The sequence below is a fragment of the Pelophylax lessonae genome (assembly GCF_965119305.1).
Source record: "Pelophylax lessonae genome assembly, chromosome: 1".
Taxonomy (NCBI): Eukaryota; Metazoa; Chordata; class Amphibia; order Anura; family Ranidae; genus Pelophylax; species Pelophylax lessonae.
Window position 1 is genome coordinate 181,476,277 of NC_138768.1, and position 18,969 is coordinate 181,495,245.

Consider the following 18,969-nt stretch of genomic DNA (forward strand, 5'->3'; position numbering starts at 1 on the left):
ACGCAATGGCACAGACCAAACCCGATGTGTTTCGTCTATTTAGACATCATCTGGGGTGTGGTGATGTCTAATGGCGCTTTTCCACTGCATGGTACGGATTGGTTTGGCTCTATTCCACTGCATGGTACCGCATGGTATGTGTTAGAATGGTTCAGTGCGGTTTGGTACAGCGGCGCTTTTCCACTACATGGTGTGGCTCGGTACGGCTCGCTTAAACAGTACCACCTCGGTTGGGGTTCCAAGCGGGCCGTACCGATACCATATCCCACAATGCTTTACATGCAGCATTGATTGTTTGTCACTACTAGCCACTGATTGGTCAGAGAATCGTTGTAATCCCACCCACTTACTACTTAGTGGAAAAGCAAACCGAGCCGAGTAGAGCCTATACAGTGCTGAAAGGTGCCGACTCGTACCACGCAGTGGAAAAGCAAACTGAGCCGAGCTGGGCCAAGCAGTGCCGAGTGGAGCCGAGCCAGTACTTGCAGTGGAAAAGTGCCATAAAACGAAACTCGTTGGGTCGAATTCTGTCTGTGCTATTGCGTACCCATGCTGTAAACAGATTACATTTGAAAGCGCTTTTTATCGACTGAATTGCTTTTTGTTTCCTTTTTCTGATGATCTATCCACTGAGGGAATGTTGGAGAAGAATATATCTGTGCTTGAGTCCCCGTTCACACTAAGGCGACCTGTGAGGCGACCTGGTCGCCTCACAGGTCGCCGTAGGTCGCCTTCCATAGGGAAGCTACGGACCCGTTCTAATAGGAGCGACACAAGTCGCTCCGACTTAGAAAAAGGGTCCGGAGCTTCTTTGGGGCGACCCGGAGCGACCATCCTAGACTTCAATGTTATGAAGTCCGTGCCGGCCGCTCCGAGGTCGCCCCCCCCCCCCCCCCAAGTCGGATCGCCCCAGTGTGAACGGGGCCTGATGGTGATGCTACCAATTTCCTACTGAATTCTTCTATTGAGGATGAAAGTATCCCAGTGTAAGGAGAGCCGTACGGAGAGTGGTGGGAGAAAGTACAATATCGTTCTACCCTCCTTTACTAGGTATGCATACACCATCGCTTGAGTTTACCCAATAGGTGTACGCCAAACTGGGTTCACTTGTTCCGGTAAGCCTCCTTTCATGTTGGTGGTGGATTTCTTCACAACAATACTTTTTGGTTGTGGGTTTTCATCCAGTATTCACTTGGAGCACGTTTTGAAGATTTGTTTTACATACACTCATTTGGATTCAATCTATGGACTATATTTTTAGATTTTTTTAGAATTGGAATGTTATGTCACTTTTATTGTAATTTGTTGTGTCACTATTCAGTTTACTATATCACCTTTACTGATGTCACTCATGTTTTAATGCCTACCCGGGTATTCCCAATATATCTGTGGTGGTATTAATCTCTCTTTATATTCACAATAAATCTTTAATATTTTCAATCATTTTGTATATGAAATTTCACATGTTTTAATTATCACTATTTAATTTGTGTGTAGATGGTTAAATGATGGGTAATCATTTATAATTTACTAGCGCTGCACGTATTGTAATAAAATACTGTATAATCTAACCTTTCTGTCCAAAACAGAACAGAAGTTTGTAGGCGCACTACAATCAAAATGAAAAATCTAGTAAGGCATACAGATATTACAAAATAATGATGTTTTTCTGCATAGTAGACAATGAAAAGCATTTATGTCTCCATTTTGTGAATTTAGACTGGACAGGACAATGTATTTGCTATTCATTATACCGTTAAAATTCTCCCCTCATTTATTTTAATCACCATCTTTTGTTAGCATTCATGTTTGTTGCTGATGTGGGAGTATGTACATCCGCACCACAGCACAGCAATGTCCTCCTAACCTATATGATACCAATGCAATAAACTGCCTTGGGCTTGATGTCAGACCTCATTTAATGATGGAATTTATTTCCTGTATTTTTTAATTTATACATGCAACACTAGGACAGGAAGCAGAAAGCAGGGCCATAGAAGACCTGTTACCTATATAAACAGTACAAGCTGTTGAGAAAAAGAATTTGTTACTGTGCTTTCCTTTTAGTAATGAGTATAGCTGAGAGCTCACAGACAGAGGAAGCATTGCTTGAGACATGAGTAATGACTTCTGGCAGTGATGCATTTTGCTAAGTCTGAGCTTTCTATTTTAGCCTCCAGCTAGCAGTGCTTATTGCTCTGTATATTGGAGGAGAGGGGGCTACTGCTCTTTTTTGATAACATGTAGAATCTAAGTGACCTAGAATATGTGCAGCACTCCCTAAATGCCCTATCACACTGCATTGCCTTTAGCTGACTAACATTGTTCAGGGGCTTCTGATATATCTAGAGAATTGATCTGGAATTTTGGCATGACATGGAGAGTATCTTCAGCTTGTTTGAAATACTTAACATACTTAAAAGGACATGCTTGTGTAAAGTGGAAAACATTTTATTTATTGCCATGTATTGACGCAGCTTGTTAAAGGGACACTGTCGGCAAGAACTTGGGTTAAGCTCAGCTACATTAAAGTTTTAATTAAAAATGTAATTCCAAGAGCCATGATGCCACCCATAGGCTCCTATGGCAGAGCCGTTGTTGGCACTCCCTTCTCTCCCCAGCTGCTGACACAGGGATGCAGGAGCTGTTTTATCACATGACTGGAGCTGGTTGATAAAAAGGGAAGTAGACGCATCTATCTTCATTTATTTTATTTCAGGTACTTGTATAACGCCGTCAATTTACGCAGAGCTTTACATATACATTGTACATTCACATCAGTCCCTACCCTCAAGGAGCTTACAATCTAAGGTCCCTAACTCACATTCATACAGACACATACTAGGGCAATTTACACAGGAGCCAATTAACCTACCTGAATGTCTTTGGAGTGTGAGAGGAAACCGGAGTACCCGGAGGAAACCCACGCAGGGGTTTGCCTGGAAATGACCTTAGGGCACTGGCATCCAGCTAGAGTGCTTTCCAAACATACATCTTATCTGCCACTACTCAGTCCATAGCCATGGCATCCTCGCAGTCTCTAAAGACTCGCTTTTATATGGGTAGGCCCTACAGGCTGGGAGCTTTCAAGGTGGCCTTCTTTTTCATTGAATGCTCGGGCAGTATGTGCTGTTTCTGGCGGCATGCCGCAGAAAGTATTAAGTGCATTAGTATGGATCATTAAAGTGATTGTAAAGGCAAAAGGTTTTTTTTTTTCACCTCCATGCATTCTATGCATTAAGATAAAAAACCTTCCATGTGCAGCAGCCCCCCTGATACTTACCTGAGCCTCCTCTCGATCCAGCAATGTCCATGAGAGCCTTGCCTCTCTGGGGACCCGCACTCCTGATTTGCTTTTGGCAACAGCTGGAGCCATTTTCTCCTGCTGCTGTAAATCAGTCAGTGAGACAATCTGGAGACGTAGGGGGCAGGGCCGAGCCACAGCTCCATGTGTGAATGGACACACAGAGCTGCGGGTTTGGAGCACGCCTGCTTGGGTTCCCCCAGAGCAAGCTGCTTGCTGTGGGGGCACCTGGCAAGAGGGAGGAGCCTGGAGTGCCAGTGTGGGACCCAAGAAGAGGAGGATCTGGGCTGCTTTTTGCAAAACCATTGCACAGAGCAGGTAAGTATAACATGGTTGTTGTTTTTTACAGCCTTATCTTGCAAGGAATTTTTCCTGGCGTTTCGCAGGAAGGGAGTGTTGAGGCCTAAGCCTTCTTTTCTTCGGTTCTGTATTTAAGCAATGGCCTGTTTTACGGCTTACAGATTCCTTGTTTGTTATTCCCGAAGAGCTCCCTGGTTTCTCATTTCACAATTTCTAGGTGCATTCTTCAGGCATATGGACTCAAAGAAAGGGTTATCCCGTTTTTGACCAAGCTCATTTAATGTGGCTGTGAATGGTGCTTGGGCATTTTGGCCTCAGGCCTGTTTCCCAAAATTGGAAAGCTGCCACTTGGTCTTTGGTTTAAAATGGAATTCCAGTTAAAAATGAAATTCTGGCCTAGCCTTGTATGTTTAAATACTTCCCGCAAACTGACGACCTGTACGTTGGCTTGAAGAAATGGTTGTACCAGGATGATGCCTGCAGCTAGAGGCATTACCCCTGTACTGTTGTTTCTTTTTTTTTTTTTTTTTTTGTTTTAGAGCCGGCAGTCGGCTTTGTAATGATAACTGATGCGGCTCGGCCGCAACTGGACCACAGGGAGCAGGAAGGGACGTTTCCCCCCCATGCGACCCGAGCGACCAGCTGACGTGTGTGGAATTGAGCTTCGATCGTCTCTCCGATAAAGTAACCCGGAAGGAAGCGATGTCCCTTCCGGTTTACTCGGCTGCCAATGGCGCCGATTTAAAAAAAGAAAATGTCAGTATTCAAAAATGATGATTTTTTGAGTTTTTTTAATACATTTAAGTGCAAAGGAGGGATTTAGGGTTTTAGACCCCAGATCCCTCCATAAAGAGTACTAGTCATTCCCTATTACTGTCACAAAGGATGTTTACATTTCTTGTGACGGCAATAAAAGTGATTTAGATTTTTTTTTTTTTAGGAACATTGAAATAAATTAAAAAATAAATGGAATATATGTATGTGTGTGTGTGTGTGTATATATATATATATATAATTTTTTTTTTAAAGCGGCCCCATGTGCTTGTGCACCAAAGAAAACGCATACGTAAGTCGCGCCCGCAAATGTAAATGGTGTTCAAATCACACATGTGAGGCATTGCCGCAATTGTCAGAGCGAGTACAAATATTCTAGCAAAAGACCTTCTCTGTAACTCTAAACTGGTAACGGTTAATCATTTTTAAAGCGTCTATGGAGATTTTTAAGTACCGTAGTCGGTTGCCATTCCACGAGTGTGTGCAATTTTAAACCTAAACATGTTGGGTATCTAATTACTCGGCGTGACATCATCTTTCACAATATACAAAAAATTGGGCTAACCTTACTGTTTGTTTTGTTTTTTATTCAGTAAAGTGTATTTTTTCCCAAAAAATTGCGTTTGAAAGACCGCTGCGCAAATACCGTGTGTCATAAAATATTGCAATGACCGCCAATTTTATTTTCCAAAGTCTATGCTAAAAAAATATGTATAATGTTTGGGGGTTCAAAGTCATTTTCTAGCAAAAAATACTGATTTTAACTTGTAAAGAACATGTATCCGAAATAGGCTTGGTCCTTAAGTGGTTAATACATCGAACTTCTATATTATGCATAATTGATGATTGTTCGATTAGACTGGTTTCTAATCAATCAGCAATTTTCACCATCGGTGTTAGGATTGCAGCACAGCTCCACCCTGCCCCTGTCCTTTCTGCCTGGCTTTCTGTTGGCATGGAAATGATCCCAGTGTTCAGGCCCACCGGCTAGGCACATGAAGGCACCTCCGAAGATGACATCCCTAGGCAAGAGACGTGCCCAACAGCTGTCAGACCTGCTTAACTTCACATTCAATGCGGTCAGGTGACTTTGATATGTTTTTTAACCACTTCTGGACTGTAAGGTGTTCCCCCTTAATGACCAGGCCACTTTTTGCCTTTCGGCACTGCGTTACTTTAACTGACAATTGCGCAGTCGTGCGATGCTGTACCCCAAAAAAATTGATGTTCTTTTTTTCCCACAAATAGAGCTTTCTTTTGGTGGTATGTGATCACCTTTTTGCGCTATAAACTAAAAAAAAAAAAATAGCGACAATTCTGAAAAAAAAAAAAAAAAAAATGTTTTTCACTTTCTGCTGTATAACCTTCCCAATAAAAAAATGTAAAAATCAAAATTTTTTTATCGTTTTTGGGCAATTTGTATTATGCTACATATTTTTGGTATAAAAATCCCAAAGTGTATATTGTTTGGTTTGCGTAAACGTTATCGCGTCTACAAACTAGGGGAAAGATTTGTAATTTTTATTTTTATTTTTTACTAGTAATGGTGGCGATCAGCGATTTTTAGTGGGATAGCGATATTGCGGCGGACAGATTGGACGTCTAACTGACATTTTTTACACTTTGGGGGGGGGGGGCAGTGACATTACCACAGTAATCAGTGCTAAAAATATGCACTGTTACTGTACTAATGACACTGGCAGGGGAGGGGTTACCACTAGGGGAGATCCAAGGGTTAAATGTGTCCCTAGGGGGTGCTTTCTAACTGTGTGGGGAATGTACTTATGGAAGGAACACAGGGACCTGTGTTCTTAAATAGGAGGAACACAGGAGCCCTGTGTGCATTACTGACAGAACAGTGGTCTGCCGTGTTTACAACAGCAGACAGCCATTCTGTCTCCACGGGGAGCGATCGCGGATGCCCAACGGCAATCGCGACCGCCGGACCCGCTTTCCCTGTGGCAATTGTAAATTCTCATTTTGTTTTATTTATTTTTCCAATAAAAATAACAAACATGTTATGTTATACTTACCTCCTCTCGGCAGTGGTTTTGCATAGAGTGGTCGGGATCCTCCTCTTCTTGGTTCCCTCTTATTTGCTCCTGGCTCCTCCCTCCGGTTGAGTGACCCACAGCAAGCAGCTTGCTGTGGGGGCACCAGAGCCGAGTCACAGCTCCGTGTCCATTCAGACAGAGCTGCTGCCCCGACCCCTTTCACCTGATTGGCTGAATGTCTTTGATTGACAGCTGCGAGAGCCAATAACACTGCTGCTGTGTCTAAGCCAATCAGGAGGGAGAGTCTCGGATGGCCGAGACACTCGTGGACATTGCTGGAGAGAGATGGCTCAGGTAAGTATTAGGGGGTGCTGAGGAGGCTGCTGCACACAGGTTTTTTTCCAAATTCTTTAAGATAAAAAAAACATCTGCTTTTACATGGGGATGGGGGGGGGGGGGGGGGTCAGAAGGGTTCAATCTTAACTGGTTATTAATAATGGCGGGTAGAAGCTTGGGAGTTGTGTATTTACAAGGTGTACTGCCCTGGGTTATTAAGCGTCTGTGAGGATGGTGGGAGACTTCATGGAGAACTACATGAAATGTAAAAAAAGATTGTCTCCCTTCCAGGGCTCAGTTATGGCCAGATGGTGTCCCCATTCAAACCCCACAGCCACCTCATGGCAACCCTCAGCATTCCACCTGGCCACCTCATGCCTCCTGTTGACTCACTTCACTGCTGATATACCCCTGCCAGCTTCCTCAAACCCACCACTGATAGATGACATCACTACCCCGCTCAGAGATGGCTCACCCCCAGGCCACCTCACACCATGTCCTGCTGGCTGACATCTCCCTGCAGGTCACCCTAAACTTCTATTGACCTACATCTCCACCCAGGCCCCCTCACTTCCACCCACTAACAGACCTCTCCCACAGTTGACAGACAGCATGTCATGCCTCAGGTCCCCTGCTGATTGATGTCTCTCCCCATCTAATGCCCCCACTCTGGCAGGCATGCTTACTCCTCATCCCACAGACATTCCTCCCTCAGATCTCAGTCCTCTAGGCATGAGTGTTAACCCCTCAGCACTGAGTACCTAGCTCATGTTGGTTAATACCATTAGCACTTGGCACCAAGTGTTTGTGATTTAACCGCTCAGCACCTATCCTGCCTTTTTTGTGTAAATCCCTCAACTTTCAGTACTCGTCATGTACATTTACCCCTCAGCAACCAGTCACCAACAGCACCACACTTCTCCTGCTGTTCATACTCATAGGATTCCTTTCTAGCACAAACTGTCCACTGTCAGACCCTTCTCTCTTGCACATTCTGTTTTAATACCCTTCACACTTCTCTCCTGTGCATACTGCCCACTGCATTTCTCTCTAGCACATACTATCCACTGTCATGCCCTCCATACTTCACTTCTGCACATACTGGTCCCTTTCTTGCCCACTACACTTCTCTCCAGCACATACTATCCACTGTCATGCCCTCCGTACTTCACTTCTGCACATACTGGTCCCTTTACTGCCCACTACACTTCTCTCCAGCACATACTATGCACTGTCATGCCCTCCATACTTCACTTCTGCACATACTGGTCCCTTTCCTGCCCACTACACTTCTCTCCAGCACATACTATCCACTGTCATACCCTCCATACTTCTCTTCTGCACATACCGGTCTCTTTACTGCCCACTACACTTCTCTCCAGCACATACTATCCACTGTCATACCCTCCATACTTCTCTTCTGCACATACCGGTCTCTTTACTGCCCACTACACTTCTCTCCAGCACATACTATCCACTGTCATACCCTCCATACTTCTCTTCTGCACATACCGGTCTCTTTACTGCCCACTACACTTCTCTCCAGCACATACTATCCACTGTCATACCCTCCATACTTCTCTTCTGCACATACCGGTCTCTTTACTGCCCACTACACTTCTCTCCAGCACATACTATCCACTGTCATACCCTCCATACTTCTCTTCTGCACATACCGGTCTCTTTACTGCCCACTACACTTCTCTCCAGCACATACTATCCACTGTCATACCCTCCATACTTCTCTTCTGCACATACCGGTCTCTTTACTGCCCACTACACTTCTCTCCAGCACATACTATCCACTGTCATACCCTCCATACTTCTCTTCTGCACATACTGGTCCCTTTCCTGCCCACTACACTTCTCTCCAGCACATACTATCCACTGTCATGCCCTCCATAATTCACTCCTGCATATACTATCCACTGTCATACCCTCCATACTTCCCTTCTGCACATACTGGTCCCTTTACTGCCCACTACACTTCTCTCCAGCACATACTATGCACTGTCATACCCTCCATACTTCTCTTCTGCACATACCGGTCTCTTTACTGCCCACTACACTTCTCTCCAGCACATACTATCCACTGTCATACCCTCCATACTTCTCTTCTGCACATACCGGTCTCTTTACTGCCCACTACACTTCTCTCCAGCACATACTATCCACTGTCATACCCTCCATACTTCCCTTCTGCACATACTGGTCCCTTTACTGCCCACTACACTTCTCTCCAGCATATACTATCCACTGTCATACCCTCCATACTTCTCTTCTGCACATACTGGTCCCTTTCCTGCCCACTACACTTCTCTCCAGCACATACTATCCACTGTCATGCCCTCCATACTTCACTCCTGCATATACTATCCACTGTCATGTTATTCACATTATTCACCAGCATATTTTGCTCCTAGAACACTTGGGCATTTTTTTTTGGACTGTCCCCAACCTTTCCTGTTTACAATACTTCTGCACTGTGAGTCATCATTGTTTAAAGCAGTTCAAGCACACCAAGTCATGCTTTTTACTCATTTTAAAATTTGATGTGAGTAAGATTTTTAAATGGTTAACTTTTCTTGTGTCATCCAGTAAATCTTTATGTTCTAAGGATTAAACTGGTCATAGATGAGCAGTAGTTCAGTTCTTGGTTATCATTCTTGTACTTAGGACACAAAGCTCCCCTGATGTAGTTACTGGTGCACTTCATGATCAGTGCTGTAAATCTAACTATTAGACCTTCATCAATCTGATTGTTCAGCAGTGCATTGTACTTTGTTTCCGCTTTGACTCAGCCTTCCAGGAAGCCTGTCCTCTTTTAGTTACCTGATCCTAGAGAGTCACTTGCAGGATGTGGAGCAGCACAGTATATAAATAGCCTCAGACTGTGTTTTGCTACAAGGCTGTTAGTAGATAAAGGCATTAGCTGGCTTAATTAACATGTAAGTTAAGAAGGTTATCATGCTTTTTAGTGTACAAGTAATGTGTTTCCTTTTTTTCATTTTACTCATATTCCTCAAATTGTTAGATCGAGTGGCACCTCTAAGGTGGCATTTAACCCAAAACCAAAAATGTATTCTATAGCAGTTTACCAATCCTTAGCAGTTAGCTTTTTTAGGTTTTTTCTCGGTTTTCACCTAGTGATCTGGCCAGTAGCGCACCACCATTGTGGATGAAGCACAGGGGGCACCTTTGGAAAGCAACATTGTTAAATCTGGGATTAGGGTAGTGTTAAATGGACTAGCAGATTTAGATACACTAACAAGTTGAAGTCAAACTCCAGCTCGCACTGCAGTTACACAAACAGTTATAGCAACAGTTTTCTCTTGGGATAAAGGTTTTACACACAGTGCATCCAGCAGTGATCACAGCAAGAAATCTCTGGCTGTGTGGAAAGCTTCGAATAGCTGCGGCCACTGGTGAACTGTCGTCATATTGGACAGGGCTGGCAGCTACACCTTGCCGCTCTCACCTGCAGCTATAAACAAAAGATTTTTGCCGCCGCAATTCGCATTGATCCTTAACCACTTTACCACCGGAGGATTTTGCTGTCTTACGTCCAGGCCGCCACTTTTTGCGATTCGGCGCTGTGCGACTTTAACTGACAATTGCACGGTCATGCGACGCTGTACCCATACGAAATTGCGTCCTTTTTTTCCCACAAACAGAGCTTTCGTTTGGTGGTATTTGATCACCTATGCGATTTTTACTTTTTGTGCTATAAACAAAGAGCGTTTATTTTGGAAAAAAATAACAATATTTTTAACATTTTTTTATATGAAATCCCCCCCCCCCCCCCAAAATGTAAAAATCAAATTTTTGGCCAATTTGTTTTCTGCTACATATGTTTGGTAAAAAAAATCACAATAAGCATATTTTTGATAGTGCTATATATATGCACTGTTACTGTAAAAATGACACTGGCAGGGAAAGGGTTAATTTTATTGGAGAGGGAGGGGTTAATGTATGCCTGGTGCTTACTGACGTGTGTGGGGGAGGTGACTGAGTGACACAGGGACAGATCGCATGTTCAGCTATGCTGAACACTGCAATCTGTCACTCCTTGTCACTTAGGAGATCCGCCCGCTCTGTTTACACAGTTCGGGCGGATCTCCAAACTGGATTCCCTGACGATCGGGGAAGAGCAGCGGCGATCACCGCCGCTCCTCCCCTGGCCCGACTCCCGCTGTGACTGAAAACAGCGGGAGCGCACCTCCGGCTGCGCGCGAGTGCCGCCTACAGGGGGAGGAGTCCAGTGATGTAGGTCTACGTCGCTGGACGGTATCGAGCCACTTTGCCGCAGTACGGTCAACGTGACCGGTCGGTAAGTGGTTAAGCGGTAGCAAACCGCCACAAAATGAAAAAGTCACGGCTCCCCGGCACTACCATCGTCGTCCAGTCTTTCTTCTGGGTTCGTTGGGTCCAGCTGTATGAGTGGCCCAGGCTGCGATGATGAGCCCTCGGTTCCCGCACGGAGCTCTAAAGACCTGGTATGCCGTCCCTTCAAAGCGCATGCATTGGTGACCTCACCGACTGCACGTTGAACGAATATCTCAAGTTCTAAAGTCGAGTTAAATTCCACTTTATTCGTCGGTGTGAGTTTAGCCTAAGAGAAAACCGTACGTGTCGGTGCACCTATATTTTAGTGCTGCAGCACATATTTTTAATTAGGAGGCCATAGTTCTTAAATATATGCATTGGTTTTCACTTTGATGTAGCTTCAGAAATCTTGAGACTTTGAAAGCTTTATCCACTTAGCTAAGTCTTTAGTGAAATTTGATGTGGCTTTTTATGTAATGTGTACATTTTCTGTGCTTCGCTTCTCTCCTTGAGAAGTTTAGGTTCCTGCAGGCAGATTATGAAGGAATGACTGTGCCATCCAGCACTGTATCTATTTTTCTAAATCCCCAGTCATCTTTTTTTGCAGCTACCCTTGTTCTCTCACTCTGTCCTAAATTTGAGAGGATTGCATGTCACAGATAAATCTAGGATTTACGGATTATTTAGCACAGCACATTTCAAATTACAGTTTCTAAGCTCTCATTTGAAGCAGGTAATTTCAGTTTCATGTCAACAGTGGCCTACTTTGCAAACATTGAGGGTCAGTGCATTTATTAACCCCAATGATAATCATGGGTAATTTAGAATAAACTCTATTCATGAGGTTGGGGGTAGGCTTTAGTGCCTTGTATTTCATTAGCAAGTAAAGGTGAGTGAACAACAATTTCTGCTCATTTACATGTATTACACTTCGGCTTGAAAACGTACAACCTAGAGTTAACATTCTTTAATTGCGTCACCTTATGGAGTGATTCTAATGCTCTCACCCTCACCTATGCACCAGAACGTCCACTAGTGCTTTTTCACTTGTAGCATGTTGAGATTGGTTAGAACTATGTGACTTAATAAAGGGTGCGATGCTTTTTTTGATGTCACAGCCTTGGCGCTGGTGTTTGCAGCTCTGCAGCCATTGTTCCCTTGAGACAAATTAGGGGGTTGACCAGTTTCTTGTGAATGTACCAGAATACATGAATTACTCTTCTCGGCAACCATGGCAACAACCCTCTGTACAGGATTTCACAGACTTCTCATCCCTTTGCTCTTTTTCTATTCTCACTGGGGTTAATTTACTAAAGCTGTAGAGTGCAAAGTCTGGTACAGCTGTGCGTAGTAGCCAATCGGCTTCTAATATTAGCTTGTTGAATTAAGCTTTGACAAAACCCCCCCCCCCCCAAAAAAAAAAAAAAAAATAACTGGAAGCTGATTGGTTTCTATGCAGAGCTGCACCTGATTTCGCCCGCTCCAGTTTTAGTAAATCAACCCCACTATGTTTCCCAGATGTATGCTCAGAACTTCCGGTTAAATTCTAGGCATCACTTTTATTTTTGCTCTTCAATAAGACCCTTTCAATATTTTAGGCACTTGTGTAAAAAAAAAAAAAAAAGTCCCTTGAGCTTGTTAGTTGGAATTTTCCATTCTCTGCCTCCCCACACCCCTGCATCAATAATGTGGTGCTGCAGTTGCTGATAGAGCTGCTGGACTTGTCATAGGCACTTGTGAAAATTGTTATATATGTCTGCCATTTACACCCCCCCCCTCCATTTATAGAAGCTGTACTGTAGCTTCCATAAATTAAAAGTGCTATGATTGGAGGATAGGTTTCTGAGAGAGGCCGCCACTCGGGCGCTCTTTCAGGCCCGTTTACTTATCCTGAGACACTGGATAGCACAAGATGCACCTACGTATAGGATGTGGCTGGAACAGATGGCTTCCACTTTACGTATGGAGAAGGTTGTATACCAGCATAGGGGGGTGCCTCAGAAATTCTCTAAGGTATGGGGTGCATGGTTAAACAGTCCGGGCATGGCCCCTGATGATCTCGTTCTGGACCGTTTGTTATTATAATTCCTTGAGGTGGCACTTTTGTTAATTTTTGGTTCAAATGACGGGGATGGGGGAGTTTCCCGCATTTCCATATACTCTGTTCTCTTTTATGTGGATCGAACTGTACTTATCTGCGATAAACTTGGAGGGTATGTGGCATGGTGTGGACTGTGTAATGTTTATGGTTTGCTGCTGTCATCCGACAGGGTTTTTCTTATTGAATGTAATGGTGTGAATTTTTCTCAATAAAGCTTTTCTTGATTTAAAAAAAAAAAAGTGCTATGATTGGAAAAGGCAGACCTTTCTTTCATATGCCCATCCTCCATTGATGGAGCCCTTTATTTACCAGTGGCTGTGTTAACCCCCAGAGTACTAAAAGGTTACTGAGGGGGTAGAGGCTGAAAAATTTCATATGGGACATTTGGAACCAGCTCACAGGACACTTCTCAAATGTAAGTACTGTTCCTTGTGCTGTAGGTTTTTTTTTTTTTTTTTTTTTTACAATTTAAAGTGATTGTAAACCCTTATTGCTTGCTTTGGTGAGCAGTCGTGCAGGCTCGCTCGCAAGCCAGTTCTGTATGGCCATAGACACACATAAGAGCGTGACTCGGCCCCACCCTCTACTCTCTCCTTACTGGCTATTTTTGACAGCATTGGGAGCTGTTGACTGTCTCTGAGCCTATGAGGAGGGAGAGAGCCAAGAGAGACTCTGCCCTCATGCACAGTGATGGATCGAGATTGGGCTCAGGTAAGTATAGGGGGCAGGGGGGGCTTTACTCAGTTTTTTTTTTTTTTTTTTTAACCTTAATTCAGAGAACTTTAATCTTGGGCCTCAAAGAACTTGGCAGGTAGATTGCTTCAACATCTAGAACCAACCGTACTTAATTGGGCATCTCCACTGCTTCTGTCTCTTTATGAAGTCCCAGACAGATATGATGATAAAATTATAATTCTGCGGAGGCAGGGCGTTGTTAAACTATTCTGCGTCCTAGGCAAGACCAGCTACTTGCGCCCCCCCCCCCCCATAAATTTGAAAAAGTTAAAATTTCCCTATTTCCTTATACTCGCAGCACACTCCATGCATTCACCATACTCCACCCATACACTATCCCCCTGGAGTCCTTTGTGTCCTGGGTGTGTGGTGGTTTTCAGGCGAGGGTTAGCAAAAAGCGCCTCCCGCCTTCCCCTGCTTCATCTGTCTCATCAGATTCTGAATCTGATTCGGCGGAGTTGGGTCACCCTGCAACCATGCCCCCCGGAATCCTCTGATAGTGAGGATGATTCCTCCACATCTGTAACTGCGCACGAAAAGGCGCTGGTGGAAACACTGATTGTATCTGTGTGTGAGACCTTGAAGATAGAGGACGCAGCTGCAACAGAGGCGCAGGTTCCCTTTGGCTCAAGCCATCCAGAGCGGCAAAGGGGTTTACTTTCCCTGCCTATTTTGACTGAATTGTCGCTAAAGAGTGGGGACGACCAAATTAGTCCCTTATTAAGAAGTGGACTGTTCCATCGGTGGTAACCTTGATTCCGGTTTGAGTCCCCGGCCTTTAAGGTCCAGGCTGACAGGAAGGCGCATGCTGTGGCCTGCAATATGTGCACTGTGGTTGATTCGGCACTGAGGCCGGTATTCACCTTTGCCCTGGTGTCGCAATCTCTGACCGAGTGGGCTAAGCTTTACGCTGTAACCTGGAGGGAGAACAGCTCCCCCCTGCCTTTGCTGAGCTGGCCAACCAGCTGGTCCAGGGGCTGCAGTTTATCTGTGATTACACTTTGGTCTCACCTCCATTCCTTGGATCTTCACAAAAGTGTTAGCCCCGGTGCTAGTTTTGTTATGCCAATGGGGGATTGCAGTGCTGGGCTACTTGGACAATCTTCTTCTGCCAGCGGAGTCTCCTACTGTTCTGGTGGAAAACCTGGAGATCACAATACAAAATCTGGGGGAGTTTGTCAGGATTCTGAATTTTCAGAAGTCTGCGCTCAGCACTGGTTCCGTCCACAAAGCTGGACTATCTGGGCCTGACTCTGGACTCGGCCTTAGCCAGAGTGCTCCTTCCTCTGGACAAACTCCAGAAATTGCAGCCTGCAATTTGCCTCCTGCTGTCTAGCACATGGTCATCCTCCGATTTTGCATGCGAGTGCTGGGCCAGATGGTGTCTACCTTCGAGACTGTTCCGTTTTCACAATTCCATACGAGGTCCCTGCAAAGGGAGATTCTGACCAAATGGGACAAGACTCCGCAGTTGGGTAACCAAGGAGTCCCTGATATGGTGGCTTTGTTCTCCGGGTGGGCAAATCTTCCTCCCCTTGTACTGGACAGTGGTCACCATGGATGCCACCCTGTCTGGCTAGGGAGGCATCCTTGGCAAGCATTCTGCTCAGGGGTTCTGGACACTGGAAAAGTCCAGACTACTGATCAATTTCTTGAAACTCTGAGCGGTCAGACTTTGCATGGAACACTGGACGGATCTTCTTCAGGGATGTCCAGTGCGCATTCAATCGAACAATGTCACGTTCGTGGCTTATGTCACTCACCAAGGGGGCACAAGAAGTGTCCTGGCGGCTCTGGAGGTAGCCGGCATTCTAAGGTGGGCAGAACGGTTTCTTCTGGCAGCTTCTGCCAAGACTTTTACACAGGATTGAGGCAGTAGGGATTCTGGTCATCTTGGTGGCTTCAGACTGGGCTCACGGGGCTTGGTATGCCGATCTGGTGTGGCTGGTTGCCGACGTTCCTTGAAGGCTTCCTCTCAGGGAGGATCTGCTGCCCCAAGGACCGATCTTCCACCCTGCTTTACAGTCGCTGGTTTTGATGGCTTGGCTGGTGAATACCAGGTGCTGAAGGATAGAGGTTTGTCTGAGTCAGTGATATCTACACTGTTAAAAGCTAGGAAATCTACTTCTAGGAAGATCTACCATTGTACGTGGAAGACGTACATTGCGTGGTGTGAGTCTCCTGGGGTTCATCCTCCATCCTTCTCGGTGGCTCAGATCTTGACCTTCCTTCAACAGGGGGGTTGAACAGAGAGTGGCCTTGAGTACCATCTAGGGCCAGATTTCAGCTTTGGCGGTCTTTAACCAGAACATCACACAATGGTTTAGATAAGGTACAGCTGATTCATGGCTAATCCCATCCTGGAGGAAAACCTGTAAGAGGTAATCAAATTCACCATCAGACAGAAACAATAGGTGAATTGGAATCCACACCTAGGCAATGCTTTGATTAATCAGTATCTCACTACAGGGCAGACTTACCGTCATCATACTCTAAGGTACAAAACACCTAAAGTAAACACATCCCTTAGCAGACAATATGTGAGTTAATTAGCACAATTAACGCGTCGAAGTCAGGTGCTTGAGGTAATGCTATTAGCATCTGCTAGGAGTCTGACTGTGTGGAGTGGTCCTTATTGGTAATGGGCAGCTAGGCCCGAACAGGGATCTGACTTTACAACTCCTTTAATTCACAGGTTTGTGATTGCTAAAAATCCAAATGCAGATTTCATCCAGAAGACCTGGAAATTTATTCTAGGGACATTTATATTTTTAACGCATACTTTTTTCAGTTTTTTTTTTTCCCCACACTTTTTTTTTTTGCCTTCATTTCTTTGGAAGTGATCTATTGCTGTACAGAGACCCTGAACATAGCTCCAACAGGTTTGTCTCAGATGCAGTACTAAGAGGAGGTGCTATGAAGTCACATATGATGTCACTACACTCCTGATGTAAGCATTATGTGGAAGGATGGTGTTTAGATTGATCTTCTACAGGAGCTACTATGTAGTGCTGTGTGACGAGATCTGAAGCCCAGGAACTGATTGTTTCACTTTCTTGGGTTCAGCTGGGTGCTGGCTTATAGCCAGGAGTTCCAACCCGGACCCTCCAAGTCCCTGGTTCCCACTGCTGTTTAAAATGACACCCAAGATTCAAGTTGTTAAGGTTAATGTGAAGCTATTTGATTTATTTACTTATTTTATTTGAATATGTACTTAGAAGTTGGCTACACCCGATAGAATTTGATAGACATTTAGCCCCGGTTCACACTTATGCGAGTGCGGGGTTCGCATGTAATGTCGGAGCGCACTGCTCCTTCATTACATTCGATTGGCTGTGCGGTGCGAGTTTAGCCATACACTTTGTATGGCTAAATTCGCACCCGCAGCAAACTCGCACAGGACCCTTTTTGGCAGCCGCATCAGGATCGGATTGCACAGCGGTTCACACTTGTGCGATCCGATCCTGTGCGAACTGCACGATCGCACTGCGATATGCGATCAAACTGGGGGTGTCGTTAAGATTACATTGACACCCCCAGCGTATCGCATATGGCAGTGTGAACTGCCGGGGGTGCGTGTGCGATGCGGGAACAGGCTGCGGATTCGCAGCCTTCCCGCATCGCATAAGTGTGAACCGGACCTTAAGCCTATGTCTTGACAAAATGAAACAAAAACATAGGGGAGAATGGGTGGCCCAATTATGTCTGCCTGAAAAACAGACCGGCAGACCCAATCGTGTGAATAGGGCAGAAGGCGGTCTCACTACAAATGAGAAAACAAAACTGCTACAGAATAAACAAACAAGCAGCTTTCCTCTACTGCACAACTTCTGAGACAGAATAAGTTCAAAATGGTACTTTCACCTAGGCCCATCATATTCTTCTGGTAAGTATACCTTCAAGCGTCTATGCAAGCTGTCCGTATTAAGGATGAGTGAAGAGATACACCACACGTCCCAGACTTAATAATAATGGGCAGGAACACCCTCAACGTTGGCATCATTTTTTCATATGATAGAATTTGGTTTACTGCATTGAGCCATTGACTGATGGGGAGGCGGGAGAAGGGGGGTGGGCTGCATCCACCTAGGGAAATTTGTTTGCATGCTACAAATCTTCTTGCAAGAGTCCTGGCATATCTAGTCAAGAGTTCCTGGTCAACGAGCCCTAATAAACCTACCTCAGGGGTGTGTTGGAAAGCAGGTCGACAACCCGTTTCCAGAAATGTGATAAAGTGGGGCAAGACCACATTAAATGTGGAAAGTCTGCTCCAGGTTGGTGACAACCTAAACATTTTGAAGTGGAAATACATCCCATTGCATATAAGCGGGTTGGGGTGATGCATGTTTGGAAGAGAATTTATAGTTGGATTAATTTGCTGTTAACTTCTGGTGATACTACTACGTGTGATGAGCATACTTCGTCCCAATCGTCGTTAGTCATAGCTGGAAAGATAGACTGGCATTGGGATTTCACCGGCAAAGCAGTAGTATGCAGTTTAGGCTGTAGTAAGTGAGAGTAAAGCATGGATATCAACCAGTAGGACCCTAATAGGCCAATAAAGGGGGTAGTTTGATAGCTTAGGATTGTGGGAACCAAAATGCACTTGTAAGGCGTGCATAGGTAGCCAAAAGGACCCATGATTCCTTTATTCTTGATCTGTAACAATGTTTTAAGCCCCTCTGCTGCCAGATCAGCCATAGACTATTTAAATCTTAGCCAGTTCAGCAAGACCCGGCCAAGAGTCGAACCATGTATGAACAGGCTGAATGTACCCAAGCAATCACTGTGTTCTCACAGCTGGGCAGCTTTTTCCGTTCCCCTGCCAGGAGAACACAATGGCTGTGCAGGAGGGATTTGCCCATCAACAGAGCGTTTACTTCCCTTTTTTATTTTTATTCTTTATTCTTTTTTTTTTTTTTTAGCAGTCTGTCAGTGCCTCTTTGATATGACTAAGAATTATATTGTGTGAAACTATTTGAAACCCTTTAAATCCTGTGCAATATCACCTGTCATTTTTGGAATAAAGAGGCATTATACCAGATCCTGTTACTGTGTGTGGCCATCTCCTTTCATTTCCTTTGTCAATGTTGATGGGG

General features: G+C 44.8%; 1 protein-coding gene across 2 annotated transcripts in view; it reads left to right on the plus strand.

Annotated features, from left to right (window-relative positions):
• The window catches only part of APC (APC regulator of WNT signaling pathway), a 283,126-nt gene that overhangs the window by 98,812 nt on the left and 165,345 nt on the right, over positions 1-18,969 (plus strand). The gene's annotated exons all lie outside the window — the stretch shown is intronic.